General features: G+C 45.6%; 1 pseudogene; it reads left to right on the forward strand.

The window, feature by feature from the left end:
* Window positions 1–6,724: 6,724 nt before the first annotated feature.
* On the forward strand, window positions 6,725–6,885 carry LOC119359826 (annotated as a pseudogene).
* Window positions 6,886–19,175: the final 12,290 nt, after the last annotated feature.

The raw sequence follows: 19,175 nt of genomic DNA on the forward strand, positions 1-19,175 counted from the left end.
TTGTTGAGAAAATCACGTTCCCGAAGGTCTCATTCCGTTTGGATGCCGTTTGATATTCCTTTTCTTCGAAACCCTAAAATAGGCAAAAACAGCAATTTGGGATGGGCCTCCGGTTAGTAGGTTAGTCCCAAAAATGATATAAAAGTGTAAAATAAAGCCCATTAACATCCAAAATAGATAATGTAATAGCATGGAGCAATCAAAAATTATAGATATGTTGGAGACGTATCAGCATATTCTGATGGAGGGGTATATATAGCCTCCACACAAAATCTAACCGTTACACACAATTGACCAAACTCGGTGGGACCGAATCAGAAAATTCGGTCAGACCGATTCAGTTCATAATGTGACCGTTAGGCTTTTCAGTGGGACCGACATGATCAGCTCGGTGGGACCGATGTGCTTGGGTTAGGGTAAAACCTCATCTCGGTTTGACCGATTACACAAACTCGATGGGACCAATTTGGGAAGTGAAACAGAGAGTTGGCCAAGCAAACTCGGTGGGACCGATTGCATATCTCGGTGAGACCAAGATTATTGCAATAGGCAATAGAGAGTTTGCAAGCCCATCTCAGTGAGACCGAGATTCCACGGGTTTGACCGAATTGATTAGGGTTTGTGGCAATGGCTATGTCAAGAGAAATTGGTGGCGCCGGATGAAAGATTTCGGTGGGGCCAAGTTTGACTTTTGGTTTGGGACATATGTGGATATGAGAAAGTGGTTGATGGCTTTGGAGGATATCACTAAGAACTTTGAGCAAGAAACCCATTAAGCAACACCTCATCCCCTTTTAATAGTATTGGCTTTCCTATGGACTCAATGTGATCTTGGATCACTAAAGGTAAAATGCAGAGTCTTGAGCTTTTGAGCTTGAGCCAATCCTTTGTCCTTAGCATCTTGAAGGGGTTCCACATCCTCTTGTCCATGCCACTCCATCTGTTGAACTTGTCTGAAATATACTAGGTGAAAACATTAGTCCAACAAGAGATATGTTGACATTAATTACCAAAACCACCCAGGGAGCACTTGTGCTTTCACCACGACAATGGTTGCAACCTGGCGAGCGGACAACAAAGCTGAAACCAACATTTGTTTTTGCTACAACTAACCAAAGCCAAAGCTTGAACCGCAGTTGGTTTTTGCTTCAACCAATAAGTGAGTTGGAACCACATCTGGTTTTTCTACAACTCATCGCCTTTTTGCTACAATCGGTGGCTATGTAGTTTTGTGGCCGGTGACGACAAATGGATGCAACCGGGAGATCAGGAAGCTGCAACCGTGTTGCGAAAAATCTACGACCGATAACAAAAAAAGCTTTGGTGGGCGGACTGACATGATGCATCCAACGGCAGTGAACTTTTGGCCGGCGACGGTAGGCGGCCGCGGCTTCAACCTACAACCAACGAGATGCAACCGGCAGATGTAAATTATACAACCGTACATGTATGAAGCTACATCCACATTAGCCAGAGCTGCAACTCCGTTTGGGGGATGGTGCAAACCATTGTTTTTTGCTGCAACTGTCGTCATTTTTCCTACAACATTTCATAGGCATTGACTGGTGCCGTTGTTCGTGAATCCTGTGCAGCGAGCGTAGATGGCCAAGGCAGCGGTGGTGCATCGAGTGTTGCAACCATGGAGCTTTGACGATGCGAGTTGCAACCTGATGGCAACGGGGGTTTGCAACCTGTTGGCGGCAGAGCTTCAACCAGAATTGACCACCTGTCGTCCACCGAATGTCGTTCGCCATGGAAGCTGGAAACCACTCGAATCGCCTGATTAGGCAGAGTGGGTTGGCTCCTAATCCCCATGGGCGGCTTTTTTAATGAATAGCCCCACAAACTGATGGCTCCTAACCGGATGTTGGAAGCGAGTCATGTAAAGTTACAACGCAAGGGGAAATCTTATGTTGGTAGGGCGAGCAGTGGGGTGCCATAGAGACATCGGAAAATTCTGGCTCGCTCGGTGGACCGGCATGAAAATTACTTATACTTCACCCACTGATTATTTTCAATGTGAGTCCCACCACAACTTAATTAAAAATTCAGTTTAATGAAAATTTAAATTCAAAGTAATACAACCAAATGTTAATATAGATTACATGGAGCTCTTAGCAGTTGTTTGGTTACGAAGATTTTGCTAAACTAGTTTCCTCTAAACGTGCTTATGGTTATAACCAAACTAAAACCATGTTTGGTTAGCATACCAGATTTGAGGATAAGCAAAAATTAGTTTTCGTAAACCTGGAAAAGTGGGTTTATGGAAAAATGACGATTCAACATTTTTCTATACACCGATTCAGCGTATCCATATTTTGAAGCCCCGTGCTCGACGAGACTTCCTCGAGACCTCGACGATGCCATCCTCACCTCCATCGACCACCACAGTCAGATTATACACCAGGTCAAACACGCTCATACCATCGCCGTTGGTTGTCGCTCGCCGGCTAAGCTACAACACTCTAGTCAGGCACCATGGGAGTGCAGGAGACAGAGCCGGGAGTCGGTGGCGGAGGGAGCTCACCAGAGAGGGCTTCTCCTGCAATTGACGGGCTGGGCAGTTAGCTAGGTTGAATAGATGGTGCACACAGGAGGACTTGATGAAAGAGCCGCCGTAGTGTCCGTGGTGGAGGCGTGGAGATACTCGCCGAGGTTGGAGGAGAAGGCCGAGAAAAGGAAAAAATGGGTGCTTAGGATAGTTGATTGGCAGTGGAAGGACGTCCATGGTGAAAGCGTGGACCTACTCGCCGGGGTTGGAAGAGCGGCGACGCTTGTGGCCAAGCGGAGCAGCCATGCACGACAGGTGCTCGACACGGTGTCTCGAGGACGGGGGCGAGGGGAGAAAGGGGAGCTGCACGGTGGCGCAAGAGTAAAGCAGCAGGCAGGGCAGCGCTGCCGCAGCGGCCATGTCCATCCGTTAGCTTGTTTGGCGCTGGGAGCAACTCCTATTGCGCGGCTGGCCATGTCGTTCATGGCATGTTGTGAGAGAAAAAGGGGCGGGAGCTGGCTTGAGAATTGATTGGATGAGGACGATAGCATGGTCGAAGGGACTTCCAAACAAAGAATTTATTAAACTTGTTTTTACCATTTTCTTATCCAATCAAGATTTTCTATATACTTATTCCTAACCGAATTGTTAACAAAACTGGTTTTCTAAAAAATCTCTTTAAAACATGTTTTACTAAAACTAGACGCTTACAATTTTTATCCAAACAACCACTTATAATAGATATATGTAACAACTCGGCCTCTGATATAAGCATATTATTTGGATTAATAGTGACTAGTGGTAATAAAATCTCTACGTAATAAGTTGATCATGTGTACTCGAATTTATAGAAATGCGATATGCTCGAGATTTGAAGGAGTGAAACGGTTTTTAGTTATAATATCTCTAATATAATTTATATCAAACTTTTATACTTTCGTATAAAACACTTTATTATGTCCAATTCAAAAAATATATGCTACATAATTAATGTTTATTATCTTTTTAGTTAGTGTAATAGACCAAGTATTGTGTTTTTTGTTATACAATTGTAGTGTGTATCATTACAAAAAGTACATTTGAACTGTGATAAATATAAATTGCATTTTGTAGTAAAATTCACTTGAATAATTGTCAATAGTCACATAAAGTATATAGCATGAATGTTTATGTATATTTTAATATTTTTAAACATCATTGTAGAGACCTGCAAAGCATATGATGAAACAAATATCTTAATAATGATTTTCTAGTGTAAGATTAGTAGGCATATTTCTATAAACTTCTAGTCTATAAGTTGAGTCGTTTGTATTGTTTTTCATTGTTTTGGTCAAACATGTCCTTAAGTAACCATGAGTTCAATAATAATTGAACACCTGCTCTCTAAATTTTATTCAACTACCACTTATAGAAATCATCAATGAACATAAAAATATCATGGCTTCTGCTACTTATGTATCTAGTATTTAGCGTGCACGTGCAACACACGTCTCAACCAAAGCAGCACATGAAATTCATGTGTATTGAATTATGTAGTGTCGATAATCCTTGCCTCTCTAAAGGTGAAGTTCAATGCAAACCCCATATTTTACCTTCTGAGGATGTATGTGAGGTTGGGGTAGACCAAAAAGAAATCATAATCCAAGAAGAAATTGCAATCATATAGTAAAGATTTCATAATGTCTGATTTATTCTGTGAACTTGGAAGGACTTATAATACATACTAGATGATACTCCGCGCGTTGCTGCGGAAGTATGAGCAAACAATTATGTGTGGAGATGTGGATTTAATTAAGCAAATGGGAAGAGATAAACCTGACCAAACAGAAATACATGTCTCAATCAAGATAATCATGTGTTATATAGAACCAAACTCAATGAATAATTCTTGGAAAAAACATTAGTCCCTAATGGGCGAAAAAGAATACAATTATTTAGATTGCAAGAACATGATTATTGTGTCTGTATGTAAGGCTGGATGTTTGGTGAAAACAGGTAAGCAAGCTTGTAATTTGAGGTCGCCCTGGCCTCACCTCCGAAAGGTAGCAAGATAAATAAAAGGGACAATTGCATTTTTACCCCTAGTTGGTTCCTACACACGGGTTTTGCCCTTACTTTTCGAGCTTGCTCAGTTTTGCCCTTACTTTTTCCATCGAGGTCTGATACGTCTCCAACGTATCTATAATTTTTGATTGCTCCATACTATTATATTATCTGTTTTGGATGTTAATGAGCTTTATTTTACACTTTTATATCATTTTTGGGACTAACCTATTAACCGGAGGCCCAGCCCAAATTGTTGTTTTTGCCTATTTCAGTGTTTCACAGAAAAGGAATATCAAATGAAGTCCAAATGGAATGAAACCTTCGGAAACGTGATTTTCTCAACAAATGTGATCCAGGAGACTTGGAGTGGGCGTCAAGAAACAATCAAGGAGGCCACGAGGCAGGGGGCGCACCTACCCCCCTGGGCGCGCCCTCCACCATCGTGGGGCCCTTGTTGCTCCTCCGATCTACTTCTTCCTCCTATATAAGTCCACGTACCCCGCAAACATCCAGGAGCACCATAAAAACCTAATTCCACCGCTGCAACCTTCTGTACCCGAGAGATCCCATCTTGGGGCCTTTTCCGGAGCTCTGCCGGAGGAGGCATTGATCACGGAGGGCCTCTACATCAACTCCATGGCCTCTCCGGTGATGTGTGAGTAGTTTACTTCAGACCTTCAGGTCCATAGCTAGTAGCTAGATGGCTTCTTCTCTCTCTTTGGATCTCAATACAAAGTTCTCCTCGATTCTCTTGGAGATCTATTCAATGTAATCTTCTTTTGTGGTGTGTTTGTCGAGATCCGATGAATTGTGGGTTTATGATCCAGATTATCTATGAACAATATTTGATTCTTCTCTGAAAATTCTTTTATGTATGATTTGTTTATCTTTGCAAGTCTCTTCGAATTATCAATTTGGTTTGGCCTACTAGATTTATCTTTCTTGCAATGGGAGAAGTGCTTACCTTTGGGTTCAATCTTGCGGTGCCTGATCCCAGTGACAGTAGGGGAAACGACATGTATTGTATTGTTGCCATCGAGGATAAAAATATGAGGTTTATATCATATTGCATGAGTTTATCCCTCTACATCATGTCATCTTGCTTAAGGCGTTACTCTGTTCTTATGAACTTAATACTCTAGATGCATGCTGGATAGCGGTCGATGTGTGGAGTAATAGTAGTAGATGCAGAATTGTTTCGGTCTACTTGTCATGGACGTGATGCCTATATACATGATCATGCCTGGATATTCTCATAATTATTCGCTTTTCTATCAATTGCTCGACAGTAATTTGTTTACCCACCGTAATACTTATGCTATCTTGAGAGAAGCCACTAGTGAAACCTATGGCCCCTGGGTCTATTTTCCATCACACAAGTTTCCAATCTATTTTATTTTGCAATATTTACTTTCAATCTATATCATTAAAATACCAGAAGTATTTATCTTATTATTATTATCTCTATCAGATCTCACTCTTGCAAGTGGCCGTGAAGGGATTGACAACCCCTTTATCGCGTTGGTCGCGAGGTTCTTATTTGTTTGTGTAGGTACGAGGTGACTCGCGCGTGGTCTCCTACTGGATTGATACCTTGGTTCTCAAAAATTGAGGGAAATACTTACGCTGCTTTACTGCATCACCCTTTCCTCTTCAAGGGAAAACCAACGCAGTGCTCAAGAGGTAGCAAGGTCCCTCGAATGCCCTTTGACCGTTTGACCAAAACTTTGAAAATTCATAACTAATTCATATGAACTCAAAAAAATGCAAATAAGATATCAAAATGTTCAGATAAACATTACCTTTATGTGCATATCATTTGCATTTAGGAAAAAAAGAACCCTTTAAAATACCTTAGGTAATTGATGTTATTAACATTGTTAAAAATAAAAAGGGTATAAACAATATTTTTTCATGAATGAAAATTACATGCAATGTAGGTGATGTTTTGTGAAGATCCTGTTATCTTACTTGCATTTTTCTGTGTTCGTATAAACTTGTTATGAAGTTTACAAATAATGGTCAAAGTCGTTAGAACATTCTTAATAAGATGATATGAACTCAGAAAAATACAAATAAGATATCTGGATGTTCAGAAAACATTACCTACATTTACCTCGGCGAGACAGGAGGGGCTGGGTGCAGAGCTCGGGTATAAGAGGGAGGGGTGAGCTCACGTTGAAAGGCATCTTTGCGCTTGGGGCAATGACGCAGCTAGTGAGGTAATACCGAGGCGCGTCAATTGCTGGTTGAAAACTATTTCCAAACCCCCTCTTTGGCCCTCCCTTTGTGATGGGCCATTGAGAATTTCTAAAAGGGCTCCCTCTCCTTCGGACGAGGGTAAAGCCCTACAATACTCGAATTCAAATCCTTTTTAGCTACCAATTTTGTTCTTACTCTGGCAGTTCCCTGGCCTGGTGTGTCGACCAGCTTTGATGAGTTTGTGGCTGGCTGGTCTTCTTCTTTCAATGTAACCACAACAGTTCATCTACTGTTCTAAGGAAAAAGAGTCTTGACACAACTATTCATACTATGCGGAGATTGTGACGACAAATACTGGAGCACCTTATTAGCACTCTCACAACTGACTGACATATACGTACAATGGTACACTTCCGCAAAGGCATCCTTCTCTTTCTCTGACCTGTCGACTTCAGGTCTTCCTTCTTCAGGGAGTCTGCTGAAACGCTGGCAATCCTGACCTGTTTCAACCAATGAATGCTGCTGTAGGTGCTTGTTACTGAAATCATTCAGCTTTACAATTGCAGTTCATAGTTGTACGCTGTCTGTCAGCATTCAGCTTGATGTTTTAGAGATACGCTTACTGGCTACTGCCTTTGGGTTCTTGTTACTAATGTCATCGAACTTATGCCTTCCGGCTTAATAGTAAGCTATTGATGTGCCAAATTAGTTTTCATTCATACCCGTTCGTAAGCTATTGCGGCTCAAATGAACACTCAATATCTGAAAGTGCAACTTTCTGCCAGCCACCAAACTTGCACTAATTGTCACATCCCTAGTTCTGGTATGACCTAGACCAGCTAGTCAGTTGTGCATCATGTTCAAATTACATTTAAATTTGAAATGGGAATTGTGAAACCCTCAGAATCATTTATGAAAATGACCCAAGTAACCAGTTGCTCCAAAAAGGTCCAAGAAAATGTTCATGTTGCTCTTTGAAAATATTGGTCAGAGGTAAAATTCAAACCAACATTTTCAGGAGCTCATAAGTATTTATCTTGGGCATTTGGAATTAATGCAGTAATTATTTGCTTTGGATATATATTGTTATATATATAAAATATTGTCCAAAAATTATGCCAGTAGTTGAGGAGCTCAGGAATAATACCACTAGCCCCTGCAAAAATTGGCATAAGTAAATAAAATGATTTAGTATTTTTACTAAATCAAAACAAATGTCAGAAAAATAGAAAAGAAAAACAAAAGGGAAATACTTACCTGGACCTTACCTGCAGCCTGGCAGCCCGGTGGCCCATCAGGCCGGCCCAGCTGACTGGCGCTGCCAGTCGTCCTCCTCCTCGAGCCAGAAGGACGAGCACGCGCGCACGCCCAAGAGCGCCACGCCACCAGGGCGTCTGCCTGTGTCCCCAGGCCAGCTCGACACCGCGGCCGACCTCCTTGGTGCTGTCCCGATCGCTCTGACTCCCCCTCACTCTCCCCGTGTCCATCCCCCTCCTCTGATCTCTCTGCGCAGCACCACCAGACGCCACCATCGTCGCAGCTCGCCGCTGCCGCGGCCACAGCCATCTCCTCACCCCTCTGTCGTGTCCACCAGCACCGCCGTTGAGCTCCGCCTCCCCAAGCCGAAGGAATCGAGCCCGAACGCCCTGCATCGCCTCCACGCCATCGTCTTCAACCTCGGGTTGACTGAGATCGCCGTCGCCCGTACGTCACCATCAGGCCGCCCCCGAGCTCGCCGTCTCCTTCATACGAACCGCCGTGAGCCCCTGCCTCTTTCCCCTCTCCCCCTGTGCTCTTCTCCTCGACATAGCCGCTGCTTCGCCGACGGCCGAATCGCGCCGCCGCTTGAGCCCCTCGCCGCCGTGGCCACAGTCATCATAGCCCCCAACCGAGCACACCCACGTGCTCACCGCACCATGCAGAGGCCGTAGGTGCTACGCCCGCATCACCACGCTCACTGCAGCTTCGAACCCGAGCTCGACCGAACTCCGACCGCCGCGGACTTGCTCGTCGTCGTTGGCTCCAGCCACCATAGGCCCGGCCTCCACCACCACTAGATGCGCGCCTGCAAGAGCTCTCCAACGAGCCCAAGAACAGCCTCGCCCGTTCCCTGTGGGCGTTTTCCGAGCCGCGCCGCCGTCCCGGGCCTCACCGGCGGGTTTGACCCGCTAACCGGGGTTGACCCTCCCCCTTGTGTCACTGACGCGTGGGCCACCCCCCTGACATCTTTAGTTAGTATTAGATTAACACTAATTAACCTAGGTTAGTTACCTAGTTAGTCACTGACCAGTGGGCCCGACGCCCACTAATCCTAATTAGACTAAATAAACCCCCTGTTAACTAACTGAGTCACTGACGTGTGGACCCACACGTCAAGTTTGACTTGGTCAGCGCCTTTGACCTGCTGACGCAATGCTGCTGTCATGCTGACGCAATATATCATTTTCTGGTATTAAAATAAATTAGGAAATTCCAGAAATGATATAAACTTCAAAAATTCATAGAAATTCAACCGTAGCTCAGATTGAAATAATTTATATATGAAAAATTATCAGAAAAATTCAATCTATCCATCTGTACCAGTTTCATGCATGTCAAACCAACTTATACCTATTGTATAAGTGAAACACTAAAATGGCTTATATAAAGAGCTTATTTTAGAGATGCATTTGAATCTTTGGTTCAAATGGATTTCATCCAAATAAAAGCCAGTTGCATTAGCTCAATCAGCATCACATATTCATGCCATGATCATGCATCATATTGTTGCGTATGCTTGTCTTTGATTATCGACACCGTTCCTTCTCGATAGGTCCTGCTCCGGAGACCGATCCAGAGTACCTGTCAGAGGAGCAGTGCCCCCCTGTTGATCTACCAGGCAAGCAAACCCCCTTGTTCATTCCGATACAATCCTACTCTCTTGGTCCTGCTCTCATTTATTGCATTAGGACAACAACGATTCAACTGCTACTTTATGATGCGGTAGTTGAACCCATTCCTCTTCATGACCTGTCATTGCCACAGTAAATAGTTAAAACCCACTAGCATGTGTAGGAGTTGATTGAGCCATGTTGTGTTCTTGCCATGCCATGCCTGCTATTGCTTAGAGTTGTGTCAGGTCTGATTCATCGGGAACGAATTGGAGTGGTACGATATGTTCTGGTGCTGAGAGTTAAGCGTGTGAACATGATTTGGTAAAGGTAGCGGTGAGAGGCCATGTAGGAGTACATGGTGGGTTGTCTCACTGGAACCGTCCTTAAGCACTGAGTTCCGTGTATGTTGTCCAATGACTAGCTACTACCACACATTGGAATGCTTAAGTGCCCCTCTCGACTTATTAGCCAACTTGATCTCTGTCCAGGAGTCGCAAATAGTTTCTGGTGTTTGTAGGTAGTGTTAGTAGTCTACCAAGTGGCACCCGACCAGGTGGGCTTGGGACAGACTAGGCACAAGTGGCATGGTGTACCAAGCGTAGATCCATCCGGCAAGGTGGGCTTGGGAACCTGCATATATCGTTTGGGGCCGTGAGCGACACCCCGGCCGGATCTCCTTGCGGATGGAACCCGAATAGGCGATAAACCTGGACTAGAGTCTTGTGTGGTTAGTCAGGTCGTGGCCGACACCCTCGCCAGGCTTCCGCTTGAAGGTTGCCGAGATACATGACGTGTACATGGTGATAAGTGGTGAGAGCATGTGTGAAGAAGTACACCCCTGCAGGGTTATCATGATCTATTCGAATCGCCGTGTCCTCAGTTATGGACTTCTTGGATGCTTATGTGGTACATAGACAACTTAAAGTGGATACTCTAAAATGCTTAAGACAAGTGTGAGTGCTATGGATGGCCTTCTCGTAAGAAGACGAGGATGAATCCATAGTGGTGTATTAATGTGGTGATTAGTGGACTCGTGTGCGCTGCCTCACCTCAAAGAAGTTTCTCGTTGTCGTAGAACAGGATAGCCACTGAGTCAAAGCTGGTTTGCTGCAACTAAACCCCACATTACCTTCTTGATACAAATGCATGTATGATAGGATCTGATGTAAGTCTTGCTGAGTACCTTTGTACTCACGTTTGCTTTATTTATGTTTTGCAGGTGAGACATCTGTCTCACTAGTAGTACCGCTTGGATTTCGACGAGTAGCTTGCACCTCAGCTACGATCTTGTGCCCTTGGGAGGGACTTGTAGATAGTCAGGCCTCATAGCCTCTTCTTTTGTAGTTGTTTGTACCCAGACATGTAATGCTTCCGTTGCTTGTATGCTCTGAATGATGGGTCATGTGACCCCTGTTTGTATTTTATGCTATGTGGCTCTTCTGAGCCTTTATCTATATGAGTTTGCGTTATGTTGTGATGCCATGTTGTACAACACATACTTGCATGTTATGCGTACGTGTGACGTGTATTGCTATGTGTGGGATCTGACAATCTAGTTGTTTATCCTTGGCAGTCTCTCTTATGGGGAAATGTAGTCTAGTGCTTCCTTGAGCCATAGTAGTCCGCTACAGCCCGGTTCACCGGAGTCCTGCTAGCCTAGCACTACTGCTCAGGACACTTGACTGGCCGGCATGTGCTTCACTTTGTTCCTGTGTCTGTCCCTTCGGGGAAATGTCATGCGGTGACATCCAGAGTCCTGCCTAGCCTGCTACAGCCCGGGTTCCCCAGAGTCCTGTTAGCCCAGTGCTACAGCCCGGATTCACACGGTGCTGACCGACATGCTCGATGTGAATCATGTATGCCTGTCCCCATGGGTTAGTGCCGCTTAGGGTTCATGACTAGCCATGTCGGCCCGGGTTCTCTGTCATATGGATGCTAGCGACACAATCATATATGTGAGCCAAAAGGTGCAAACGGTCCCGGGCCAGGGTAAGGTGACACCCGTGGGAATACCGTGCGTGAGGCCGCAAAGTGATATGAGATGTTACCAGCTAGATCGATGTGACTTGGAATCAGGGTCCCGACAACTTTGGTATCAAAGCCTGACTGCCTGTAGGATTTCCAAGCCAACCTGGTCGAAGTTGAGTCTAGAAATTCTTTAGCTATATAGGGGAATTGATTGTGGAAGGGAACGTAAGGCTCTTTTTACTCCTTATACCTCATGCCCTTCTGATCTGAGTCATCCTATCTTTCCTACGGGGTTAAGGAACTAGGCTTCCCCTTCCGTCTATCAGGATCACGTGTTACTACTCCGTAGTCTCTTAGGATTGGTTGATCAGAGTCTTATCCCAGTTCAAGTACTTCCGGTGTAGTCTGTTTAGTAATATCTCAGAACCTTAAGTGATGATGTTGAGTATGGTGCTACCCCATCATTTGCAGGATGTCTCATTTTGAGCATTTTACTGTTGTTATGCTGCCGGAATTGTCCTAGGAGTTCAAGAGATAGTATTTTCCTTGTACTATATTCTACACCCTTATGATGACGCTGAATCCATCCTTGTTTTCCTTGGTTTCGTTCTTCAGGATGTTGCCGGTTAATCGAAGTTCTGTTGCTCGTAGCCGGAACCACGGAGATGGTAGGGATGAGGTTCCTCCCGATCAGTCTTCATTGGCAAAGTTCATGTTAGAAGTTGAGATGAACAAGCGTGAGACCAACCGCTTGTTAACACGTATCGAGGAGAACACTGCACCCCAGTGCAAGGAGTCAGCGACCATCTATGATTTCATTGGTCTGAAACCACCTACCTTCCATCATTCCATCGAACCACTCGATGCAGATGACTGGCTTCGTAGTATCACTCACAAGCTGCGTTCTGCGAACGTAGCTGAAAGTGACAAGGTCACCTATGCTACATATCACCTGGAAGGTCCTGCTAGTCTTTGGTGGCAGAACTATGAGGCTATGCTTCCAGCTGGCCAGATAACCACCTGGAGAGATTTCACTGAGGCTTTTCGCGAGCATCACATTCAGGCTCTCATTGACCGCAAGAGAGATGAGTTCTGTAGTTTCACTCAGAGTAAGATGGCTGTTGATGCTTACAGTAGGAAATAAGAGGTGTCCACAGACGCCAAGAAGCAGGCTAGGTTCCGGAAGGGTCTCAACCCCAAGTTGCGTCGTGATCTACACTTGCATCATTGCAATACATTCCAGGATCTTATGAACAAGGCCATTAATGCAGAGACAACTCAACTCACTTACGAGGAGTCTCGTAAGAACACCCGTGATTTGGGTTCTTCCTCTGGTTCTAGTTCTCAGAAGCGCCGGATTTGGATTCCGAACTCCGCTCTTCCACCCGGTTATACAGCAAGGCCTTCTTGTGTGGCACCTCACCCAGTTCAACCGTATGCTACACCCATGCCTATTGGTAGACCACTTGTCAATGCGGGTCCATGTCATACCTCCAAGATTTGTTACAAGTGCGGAGAGCCAGGCCACATTGCCCGTATTTGCACTCAGACCCGTGTTGCTCCACCCCAGCCCGAGAAGTCTGTTGGCAGTGGTAGTAAGCCATCACGCAAGATGATCAGTGCCAAGTCAGCTCCCACTGAACTTGGACGTGTGCATCACGTCTCAGCTAAAGACGCTCATGATGATCCAGATGTCGTTCTTGGCACACTCCTTGTCAACTGTCATCCAGATTCGGTTCTATTCAATACTGGAGCATCTCACTCCTTCATTTCCGAAAGTTATGCCCGCTTGCACGACATGTCATTTTGTGATATGCCCTCCCCACTACTCATTCAAACTCCTGGATCCAAGTGGCAAACTTCTAGGATAAGTTATGGCAATGAAATACATGTTGACAGACTTGTATTCCTAGCTTCCTTGATATCCCTTAAGTCTTTAGATATTAACATCATCTTGGGTATGGACTGGATGAAAGCTCACTATTGATTGTTACACCAGGTCTGTTCAGCTCACACACCCCTCTGGCAAGATAGTCACTGTCTCCACCAAAATTGCAAAGCATCAACTCTATTCTCTAAATGCAAGCCCTCTTCCTGACCTTGAAGATATCCCGGTAGTCCGTGACTTTCCGGATGTCTTTCCAGAGGAACTGCCAGGTATTCCACCTGACAGAGATGTAGAGTTTGTTATAGATCTTATCCCCAGAACCGCCCCAATTTCTAGGAGACCTTACAAGATGGCACCCTTAGAGTTAGCCGAGCTTAAGAAACAACTTGATGAGTCCTTGCAAAAGGATTTCATCCGTCCTAGTTCTTCTCCCTGGGCTTGCCCCGTCCTCTTTGTCAAGAAGAAGGATGGTACGGACTGGATGGTTGTAAATTATCGCCTCGTTAATTTGGTCACGATAAAGAACAAGTATCCGCTCCCCAGGATCAACAATCTGTATGATCAGCTTGCTGGATCCTCAGTCTTGTCCAAGATGGATTTGAGGTTAGGCTACCACCAAATCAAGATCAAAAACGGGGACATTCCTAAAATGGCTTTTGTCACTCGTTATGGCCAGTACAAGTACACCGTCATGTCCTTTGGTCTAACCAACGCTCCAGCTACGGTCTCCCGCTTGATGAACTTGATCTTCATGGAGTACTTAGATAAGTTCGTCATGGTTTACCTCGATGATATCCTTATTTACTCGAAGAACGAGGAAGAGCATGTCGAACATCTTAGACTTGTGTTAGAAAAACTCAGAGAACACCGCCTTTATGCCAAGTTCTCCAAGTGTGAATTTTGGTTGCCAGAAGTGACCTACCTAGGACACGTAATCTCTGGTAAGGGCATTGCTGTCAATCCTGAGAGAGTTCAGGCCGTTCTTGATTGGACTCCGCCTGAAACAGTTAAACAAGTTAGGAGTTTCCTTGGTCTAGCCAGTTATTGTTGCCGCTTTGTTGAGAACTTCTCCAAAGTGGCCAAACCTCTGACGGAACTTCTCAAGAAAGATAAAAAGTTTGAGTGGTCCCCACAGTGTGAGTACAGTTTTCAGGAACTGAAAAGACGCCTGACTTCTGCTCCCGTACTTGTGCCACCGGATTTCACTAAAGACTTTTTTATCTACTGCGACGCCTCACGACAGGGACTAGGTTGCATCCTTATGCAAGATCGCCATGTGATTGCCTATGCATCTCGACAGTTGCATCCACATGAGGAGAATTATCCTACACATGATCTAGAGCTTGCAGCCGTAGTCTATGCACTTAAGACCTGGCGACATTACCTCCTTGGTAAATGTTGCGAGATTTACACCGATCACCAGAGTCTTAAGTATATCTTCACCCAACCAGATTTGAACCTTAGGCAAAGACGTTGGTTGGAGTTGATCTCAGATTACGACTTAGGAATTACCTACACCCCAGGCAAGGGGAATGTCATGGCTGATGCGCTAAGTCGTAAGTCCTATTGCAACAATCTCATGTTGCAGCAGGGCCAGCCACTTCTCCATGAGGAATTATGTAAGCTTAACCTTCACATTGCTCCTCATGGATTCCTTTCTACCTTGGTGGCGAAACCTACCCATGAGGATCAGATCATTACTTATCAAAAGTTTGATAGGGGTGTTATCCGCATCAAGAGAACCATTAAGAAGGGAGTTGGTGGATGTTTCTCTATGGATGATTGAGGTGTTGTTTTCTTTGAGAATCGCTTGGTGTGTCACACCCTAGTTAGTTCAAGCATTAGAGTGTGCATCATGTTTAAATTCCTCTTAAATTTGAAATGGGGAAGACAGAACCCCCAGCACCCCCCTGGAAACAACTAGGGTTTACTAAAATTATTTTCAATGAACCTGAAATGCCCTTCTAAAAAGTTCACTCTCTTTGTCTTGGGTTAGAACCTCTGGCAAAATTGGTGCACAATTTTCTAGGTCAACAGAAGGTCATTGAATTAAATCATAAGTATTTGATTTTGGGCATTTAAATGCTATAAAATAATTTAAATGCTCAAATAATTCTGGAAATAAGTGTGGGCTGTTGGAAATATTCTGAGCAGAGCCCACAATTATTTTCAGGATTTTTGGAAACGTTTTAGTATTTTTAATAAAGCCCAATGGTTGCAGAAAAAATAGAAAAAGAAAACAAATCAGAAAAGAGAGAGAGAGAGAGAGAGAGAGAGAGAGAGAGAAACCTACATGGGCCTCACCTGTGCTGGCCCAGCCCACCTGGCCTGTGCCAGTCATCACCCACCTCTGCCAGTAGGCAGAGGCGTGTCGCCGGCGCGTGCTCCCGCGGCCACCTCCTGCTTCCACCTCCTGCTGCCTCCTCGTCCCCATCCGAGCGCCACGAAGACGCCCAGCACCTCCCTGCACTCCTACCCTCTCCCCCCTCGTCTCCCTCACCCTCTCCCGCGATGGCCGAGCGCGATCCTCGCCGCCGTTTGCCATAGTTGTCACCAGAGCCACCCCCTCGCTTCTCCAACAAGCCCATTAGCTCCACGATGCCGTCCTCGACCTCCTCGTCGACTCACGCGACGCCGGACGCCTCCAAGCACCTCCCCGATGCCTTCTTCTTCCTCAGTTTGCCGAGATTGCCGCCAATGCCCCGATGACGTCCGACCTCTCCCGAGTCCGTTGAGACGTGTTTTGCAACCGCCGTGAGCTCCTCCACCGAACCCCCCTCTTCTCTGCTTCGTTTGCTCACCGTAGACGCCGCCCCCTTGCTCACCGTAGCACGCCGCCGCGCGAGCTCGACGCCGGCATCACTCCGGTGACCATTTGGTCAGGCGCGGGTGCCTAACGCACTCACCGCACCTTCTAGAGCCTCGCTAGAGCGTCTGTTTCCCCGCTAGCTCGCTGCAGCAGCAAAACCACCAACGGCCGAGCTCCGGCCGTCGCCACGAGCTCGATTCCGGCGAGCTCGCTCCACCCCAGCTCCTTCCACTTGCCCCACTAGATGCGCGCGAGCCCCAGCTACGCGAAGGACCAAATCGCGGTCGATTTGGTCGCCTGTGGGCGATTTCCCAAGCTCTCCGCCGTCTCGGCCTCGCCGGCGACTCAACACCGGCGGGATTGACTGTGCTGACCAAGGGTTTGACCCCAGTTTGACTCCGCCTGAGACACTGATATGTGGGGCCGGCTCCTAACCAAATTAGATTAGTTTTAATTAGAGTTAATCACTCTGTTAGAGGTTAATGACCTCGTTAACTAACTCTCTCTCACTGACATGTGGGCCCAGGCCCCACTTACAGTTAATTAGAGTTAATTTAACACTGTTAACTAGTTGAGTCACTGACAGAGAGGGCCCACCAGTCAGGTTTGACCTGGGCTAGCGCCTTTGACCCGCTGACGTCAGAGTGACATAGTGCTGACGCATTAATTCAATTACTGGATTTATTCTTTAATAGGAAATTCCAGAAAATAGTCAAAACTTCTAAAAATCATAGAAAATCAACCATAGCTCCAAATGCAAAGATTTATATATGAAAAATGATCAGAAAAATTCAATCTATCCATCTGTAATGGTTTCATGCATGACAAAACAAGTTAACCTTGCTGTTTAAGCAGAATAGGGTAATGCACTAATAAGGCCATGTTTAATGAGCTAATATTTGAATCTTTGATTCAAATGAGTTCATCCCCTTCTGTTTTAGCTTGCATTAGGCCAAGACACCTTCATCTTGCCATGTCATAGCATGCATCATATTTTTGCATATCGCCATGTGTTGATTATGTTTCGGTGTGTCTTTCGTGGTAGGTTCTGCCTCCGAGGATAACCCCGAGTATCCGTCTGAAGGGCAGTACCCTACTACCTCTACAATAGGCAAGCAACCCATTGATCATTTCGATACAACCCATGTTCTCGCTTCTTCTCTTGTTTACTGCATTAAGACAACGCGATTCAAACTGTTGTGTGCTACGGTAGTTGAACCCTTATCCTCTGCATGACCTGTCATTGCCACAGTAACTAGATGAAACCCACTAGCATGTGTAGGAGTTGATTGAGCCATGTATGTGATTCCTACCTTGCTATGCCTGCTATGCTGAGAGTTGTGTCAGGTCTGGTTCATCTGGGTGATGAACTAGAGTGATATGATTATGTCGGTAATGTGAGGGATGTGTTGAACATGTTTTGGTAAAGGTATCGATGAGAGGCAATGTAGGAGTACATGGTGGGTTGTTTCATTGAGACCGTCCATAAGAACTGAGATCTGTATGCATGATTTAAGATTCAGTTACTACCACACATTAGGCCTTGAAATACGACCCCGCTCGACTTACTGACCCATCTCGTCCTCTGTCCAGGAGTTGCAACTAGTTTCTGGGTTTGTAGGTTATGTGTTGGCGGCCGTGCGTAGCGCTGACCCTAGGGGTGGGCTATGATGCGGTAGATACACCATGGCACGGTGTACCGAGTCGCCTGTTTGGTGTCTCGGGAATCCTGCACACATCGTTTGGGGCCGTTGAGGACACCCCGGCCGGATTTCCTTGCGGATGGAACCTAAATAGGCGATAAACCTGGACTAGAGACTTGTGAGGTTAGTCAGGTTGTGGTCTACACCCACGTCGGTTTTCGCTTGAAGTCTGCCGAGCACATGTCGTGTGCAGACGCTAAGTGGTGGAAACATGTGTGACGAAGTACACCCCTGCAGGGTATAAAACTATTCGAATAGCCGCATCCGCGGTAAAGGACTAATTGGTTGCCTATACAGTTCATAGACAAGTTAATGGATACTACTAAAAGACTCAAGATAAGTGTGAGTACCGAGGATGGCCCTCTCGTAGGATGACGAGGGAGGATCCCCGGTGGAGTATTGTGTTGGTGAGTAGTGGACTCGTGTGTGAAAACTATTTTACTAGTGGAGTTCCGTAGGATAGCTTAGCCAAGAGTCAAAGCTGGCTTGCTGCAATAACCCCACCACCTTCTTGAGAATGAGCATGTATAGTAGGTTCTGATGTAAGACTTGCTGAGTACCTTGTACTCATGTTTGCTTATTTATTGTTTTCAGACGACAACACTGCCCCCTCCGATGGGTTTTATGTAGACCTTGATGTCGACGAGTGACTAGCCACCCAGGTGGTGATCCTGGCCATGGAGGGCCCTATGTAGATAGACAGGCTTCGAGAAGCCTTCTTTCTTTCTAGTGTCTATACTCAGACTAGCTGCTTCCGTTTGTGCTTGTATGATTGTATAACTTGAGTGTCGGGTCATGTGACCCCTATCTGTATGAACATGTTATGTATGGCTCTCTGGAGCCTTTAAATAAAGTACTTGAGTTGTAGAGTTTTGTTGTGATGCCATGTTGTATGTACTCATATCGGGCATATTGTGTGTATGATTGAAATGCTTGGTATGAGTGGGATCCGACAATCTAGTTGTTTATCCTTGGCAGCCTTTCTTATGGGGAAATGTAGTCTAGTGTTCCTGGAGCCATAGTAGTCCGCTACAGCCCAGTTCACCGAAGTCCTGCTAGCCCAGCACTACTGCTCAGGACACTTGACTGGCCGGCATGTGATTCACGTCGTTCCTATGTCTGTCCCTTCGGGGAAATGTCACGCGGTGACATCCGGAGTCCTGCCTAGCCTGCTACAGCCCGGAATCACTCGCTG

The sequence above is a fragment of the Triticum dicoccoides genome, chromosome 2A (assembly GCF_002162155.2).
Source record: "Triticum dicoccoides isolate Atlit2015 ecotype Zavitan chromosome 2A, WEW_v2.0, whole genome shotgun sequence".
In the NCBI taxonomy this organism is placed as follows: Eukaryota; Viridiplantae; Streptophyta; class Magnoliopsida; order Poales; family Poaceae; genus Triticum; species Triticum dicoccoides.